The sequence below is a fragment of the Topomyia yanbarensis genome, chromosome 2 (assembly GCF_030247195.1).
Source record: "Topomyia yanbarensis strain Yona2022 chromosome 2, ASM3024719v1, whole genome shotgun sequence".
NCBI classification, from domain to species: Eukaryota; Metazoa; Arthropoda; class Insecta; order Diptera; family Culicidae; genus Topomyia; species Topomyia yanbarensis.
In genome coordinates, this window is record NC_080671.1 from 361,459,961 (window position 1) to 361,466,495 (window position 6,535).

Consider the following 6,535-nt stretch of genomic DNA (forward strand, 5'->3'; position numbering starts at 1 on the left):
ATTAAACATTAAACATTAAACATTAAACATTAAACATTAAACATTAAACATTAAACATTAAACATTAAACATTAAACATTAAACATTAAACATTAAACATTAAACATTAAACATTAAACATTAAACATTAAACATTAAACATTAAACATTAAACATTAAACATTAAACATTAAACATTAAACATTAAACATTAAACATTAAACATTAAACATTAAACATTAAACATTAAACATTAAACATTAAACATTAAACATTAAACATTAAACATTAAACATTAAACATTAAACATTAAACATTAAACATTAAACATTAAACATTAAACATTAAACATTAAACATTAAACATTAAACATTAAACATTAAACATTAAACATTAAACATTAAACATTAAACATTAAACATTAAACATTAAACATTAAACATTAAACATTAAACATTAAACATTAAACATTAAACATTAAACATTAAACATTAAACATTAAACATTAAACATTAAACATTAAACATTAAACATTAAACATTAAACATTAAACATTAAACATTAAACATTAAACATTGAACATTAAACATTAAACATTAAACATTAAACATTAAACATTAAACATTAAACATTAAACATTAAACATTAAACATTAAACATTAAACATTAAACATTAAACATTAAACATTAAACATTAAACATTAAACATTAAACATGAAACATTAAACATTAAACATTAAACATTAAACATTAAACATTAAACATTAAACATTAAACATTAAACATTAAACCACAGATAACAGACGTTTAGGCTCGATTTGAATCGTGTGTAAATACCCGCTACTGAAATTCCGAATAAATCAGACGTCTGAAACACGTTTGGCAAACGTTTGCAGATGGCGCAGTGATCACTACAATGCAGTTAGAGTCAGCGATGCCAGATTTACAGACATGTCTGTATTTTACAGACTTTTGATGGTCTCCTACAGACGTAATCAGAAATCTACAGACTTTTAAAAGAGTAACAGTGTTTAACAAAATTTCACTAGAATAATTTGATCCGAATATGAGTGATTCCTTCACAATAGTTTATTAATTTCAAGCTACTTTTAAAGTAATAACCTAGTGTAAATAGGATTTACACAACAATCTACAGACTTTTACAGACATTTTAATTGTTCTTCTACAGACATTTCACAAAGACATGTGGCATCGCTGGTTAGAGTGCAGCTGTCACACACGTGTAGCAAACAGTTGCGCAGATGGCAATAGTGAAACACGGATTTTCAACGTATATCAATTTGAAAGTTTACACAGGTTTTTGAAGAAATTTTGTTCTAGCCTAAACGTCTGTTATCTGTGATTAAACATTAAACATTAAACATTAAACATTAAACATTAAACAATTAACATTAAATATTAGATATTAAATATTAAATGCTACATAATTAATATTCAAATTTAAATATTAAATGCTGAATACTAAATATTAAATATTAATGAGTATTAAATAGTAAATATTGAATAATAAATATCAAACATCAAATAGCAAATAGTTAGTTATTATTATATTACATATTGCATGTTACATGTTACAGTTTGTCAATATTTGTAGGAAAGCCAAATACTATTCCAACGCAATGCCTTGACCGTTGCTTAAATTACACTCAAACTATTTTCCTGTCCGTTTCAATTGTTTATTTATCCATGTACTGTATATATGTCCTTGACAGAAATGGTTTTACTTCGTGAAATGCATAATTTTGATTTCATTAGACGCTTATGCATTTTTCATAAGCGAATATATCAATTTCGTAGGTAACTAATAGACGAGTCTTAAGATTATTATAAAGAATAGTACTGTGAAAAGTCAAAAATCGGAACAAAATTAATGGCATTAGTTGTAAGCTATAGGTGTGTTGCAATTGGACACTAGCTCTGTTTCAAATGAGGGAGAGTAAATGTAAGTGTTTATTTAAAGTTTATGGACTATTGCCTCATATTCTTTATATATATTTTGCAGCACCTGTACAATCTTGTGACATGACTAAATCTGACGATGTATACTTAGAAGAGTTATAGTGCTTGTGAATCTAGAAATGTTTCCAAGCAGGTGATCTTTTTTTCCAATTGGAGACTAATTTGAACATGTATGCAAACTAATGTTTAATGATATTAAAACTATGACAAGAAAAAAGACAAAAAATATTCTTATTCACAATTATTAGACCTTATGACAATTCCTATCTTAAATTCACATTTCACCATGATGCATAATATAAGTATATTCACACAAAAATCTTAAGAACATCCTCAGAAATCTTTAAATATGACTTATGAAATTCGTAAGCGGCTCGATGGTCAACTTCCCCTCTAAATCATTAAACACGCTTATGATTTCTGTATGGGATACTTCTGGCGCAAATTCATAAGTGGTTCTTATGGAATTCGATAGACATTTTAGCGCGGTGCAGCTAACTATTAAATAACTCTGGAGAAAATTTTCAATAGGGCTTAAGTAACATAAACTTTCCTCTAATTTTAACTACATAATTTAATTTTTCATTAATTTACTTTCCGTTAATTTTCAGTACATTTCGAAAACCGATAGTTTTTACTAGAATATTAAGGAAAGAGTTAAGAGGTAAATGTTGAAGCAACCGAGTAATAAACAGAAGCGAAAGTAAACAAAGATAATGTCATATACGTCCCAATGAAAACTTTCCCCAGAACTATTGAATTATGTAGGGGGTGTCGTGTGTTCACTGGCACCTTGCGCCCCACCAGTCTTGCCGGGGTTCGTTTCGTGTTGCTGATAGGGTCGGATCTAGCTCTCGGTACCTTCGAAATGCCACCAACACCAACGCCGCCTGAATGTTATCTGTCTGAAGGACCTTTTCCTGTGCAAAAGTAGAAAATTCGAAATCAGTACAGATTGTCGGTTAGGTTAATTGATAAAATTTGCGACATTACCTGGCTTACGTTTAGCCCGTTTTAACATGTCGTGAACTTCCATAACATGTTTGTCTGTAAATCGACAAGGTCATTCAGATGAAAGGAACGATTGTGATTAAAACTTACCGAAAGAGAAAGTAGCTTTTGAGCTCCTACATATTGTGTTTGCTGTTGATCTATTGTCACCGCGCTCTGCTGCTGAATGGTGATTGTGGGGCCTTGTTGTTACTGTTGGAAGATTTATGTTCGCTGGATCTGTATCTGCTGTGGTTTACTGTTGGTCCATACGATCTGAAAAAAAGTTTACTTCAGATATAACACACACCAAAAAAAAATCTTGATCGAGCTGTGAATTCTACAAGTATGAGTTTTTTCCCACTGAATAGGATATTACATTACAATATAATTTCCTCCTGTTCGCGGTGCGTCTGGGATTGTATTGTATGCTGTGGCTACTGTGTATGCAGGTGTTGCTGTATCTGCTGCTGTGCAATCTGGGTGATGATAGCCCTGGTTGGAAAATGGTCTCCTATGTTTGACCCTGTTTGACTTGGATCGTTTACGCTAGTTGCGGTTGTGAACCAGGTCGTTGAATCAGGTCAACCCCGGGGGAAAAACCATGGTTTGATCTTCATCTTTACCCACCGGTCGGATAATGGCCATCGTATTGGGGAAGTTTTAATTTGCTGCTGTTATTGTTGAATATGGTACTGCTGCTGGGCCTGCTGTGAAATGCTGCTGATAAGCGCTAGAATAGTGAATGCTTACTTCTGCTTCTGTTGGGGTGCTTGAATCACGATCGGTGTCAAGGCAGGGATATTTTGATGCAAGGAACTGGTAGGAACCACGGCTGGGATTTGACTGCGCTTTTGTCTGGTTCGGATTTCACTAAACCGGGAGGACCACCGCTAAGAAATTGCAACACAAGCTATGTCAGATACGATTTGCAATGGTAAGTTTGTTGCAGTACCAGGAGAAACTGTAAGTACCTCCTACGGAGCAAATAAGGAAAAGGTCGTTCCTGTATTCTTTTTATCTTCTGACAGCAAGCCGAAGTAAAAAGGAGCTAATATTTTTGCTCCTGTTTGTTCCGGAGCATCTTCCGTGTACTGGAACGAACCTGGTATTAGCTGATAAGCGGTGTACCCCGAAAGATCCGCCATTCAAAAAATAGTCTTGTTTGATTCAATACACTGCGAATGTTGGATTCATTATAACCTGTTTTTAGATATTATCACCAGGGCGTATTTGTGATGCTAGGTGTCTCCCGTCATAATGGAAGTAGTTGGAACAGTTGCTGTTGTTTCTGAATCTGAATCATGTGTTCGTGGGTGCTGCGCTGTAACCTTACAGTTTACTTTTGAGGGGCTGTTGGCTGCTGTAGTACCGATTGAATACAATGAACACAGTTGGCAGATTGACAGATTCAGGATGTTGGGTGGAAGGATATTTTGTAGGGTCTGACTGTTGTTAGCAATTGGGTCTTTATGTTAATGATTCTAGTAGGGGTGGTTGGTTGCTAAGTTTGTTTTTGTTGAGACCAGAACCGCTGTTGACGCTGGAGCACGTGAAATTGTGGTTGTGCTCGTCATACTATTGCCTTGGAACCTGAAGTTGCTGCAAATGCGTTTAGTTGTACTTACGTGTTTTGTGAGAAACAAAATGTTAGCACTGTTACTATTCCGATTGCTGTTAGCTTTAAATAAACTAGCTAAAATTTTAGGAATCTCTGTTCCGCCAACAGCGCAAGACAAAACAATAATCAAACGTCATTTTTGTTTTTTTTTTTATCTCCACCTGTCAAAATTCCGCAAGCATCCGAGCGGAATAATACATCCGATCATTATTTCGCAAGAAAAAAGTCAGCCTTGGTGACAGCGCATAGAAAGCAGCGCTATCTCGCGGAAGTTAAATCAAACTTATCGTTTATTGAACCGTGTCTCGGCTAACTGCAGTTTTCGTTATCGTTTTCGCGAGAGCTGCGTACCGCTTACGAAATGAAAACGAACAAATTTTTCGCAAGCATTTCGCGGCGTTTTTTATGCATAGGTTTTGTATAGGAAATTTCATTTCGCAAGAGGTGCATACTAAGCTTTAGCTGGGATTAAACCCACAACAACTGGGATGGGTGGCTGTCACGCTTGCCACTCAACCAACTGCGCCTTCATTTAAAATGACTTTAACCATCGATTTCCGTTATCTATCATCTTGGACCTTTAACGAGTTCGACCGTTTACACCTAAGACAAGGCAAAGCAACTAGTAATACGATTTCTGTATATTTCTGTATTTTGGTAGTACGTCCATCTCTATTTCAATGTTTGTGGCAAATTTGATTCTGATGAATAGGATGTTATGCTGGCCAAATTTGCTAGAAACATGTAGTATATGATAAAAATGTTGGATTGATTAGTTCCAGATACATTTTGGTGAAATGCGAGTTAATAAAACGGTCATTATTATGTGTATTATAGCAACATATCTAAATATAACAAAGAAATTGGCTGCACTGCCAACCTCGCTAGTTTCATACAATCATCTGTCAGCAATTATTCAGCAGAGCACAAGAAAGGCAAGGAAACTAAAAATACAGAGACAACTGCTCCAAGATGAACAGTAAGAAAGGCTCGGAACATTGGTAATTTTTGAGTGCATTTGTTTTGTAAAATTAAGCAGAAAAGCCCACTACGTCATTTGTTTATTCTTTTCTTTTTCATATCCTCCTGATTTATCAGCTTCATCGAAAAAAAATTACAACCTCACTCATACAGAGAAAAAATGTTCCTACCCGTATCCGTCTTGAGTTGCCTCGTCTTATCATAGCCTTTACCCTGTATTAATTATTATCTTGGTCGAAGTTATTTTCATGTCAGTGAGTGTTCATTCATATTCATTTCTGAGTTGTTCATTGGAATGGTTCACTTCCATTAGCTGAGACCGTGCTAATGTGAGGTTGGTTTTCAATAGAAACTAAACAGACAAAAACGTCAAATGACCAAAACCTGTTATTCAATTCTTGAGCGTTTTTTCAAAAAGTCATATCTGCAATGAGTTACTCTCTTTGTTTACTTTCTCTTTCGATTTTTACGGCGTCACTATAACACTTTTCACTTATTTTATAGTACAGATCGAAAGACAGTGGTTTTAACTAGCATATTATGCAAAGAGTTGAAGAATAAATGTTAAAGTGACCGAATTATTAACAGAAGAGAAGGTAAACAAAGAGAGTAACTCATTGCAGATATGACGTTTTGAAAAAACACTCAAGAATTGACAGTGAACTCTGAGTGACTCAAACGAAGACAGTAGCAGAACTCAACTGATATAGTGGTGGTATGCTTACAGTGAAAGGCTCGCAGTTTCACTTGAAACGAATATTTTCGTTTGAAATTGATATTTTACCGCACTGCTTGTAGGCATAATATTTCAACAATATCTTGTTAATTCTTTGCTAGAGGAGGGCAAACTCTACATTTGAGTTTTTAGATTTTATAACGATTTTAAAAAAAAGATGAGTATAGTTTTTAAAGGGTCATTATTCTAACTTTGAAAACCGAAAATTGTTGTTGAAATATGTGTGTTTTTATTTAACAGTAAAAAGA

At 33.8% G+C, this 6,535-nt stretch overlaps 1 long non-coding RNA gene across 1 annotated transcript; it reads right to left on the bottom strand.

Annotated features, from left to right (window-relative positions):
• Nucleotides 1-1,520: 1,520 nt before the first annotated feature.
• On the bottom strand, nucleotides 1,521-3,214 carry LOC131684388 (uncharacterized). The gene is made up of 3 exons (XR_009304647.1): nucleotides 3,061-3,214; nucleotides 2,953-3,006; nucleotides 1,521-2,879 (listed from the first exon to the last, which is right to left on the bottom strand). It is a non-coding gene; the product is annotated as an uncharacterized LOC131684388 (long non-coding RNA).
• Nucleotides 3,215-6,535: the final 3,321 nt, after the last annotated feature.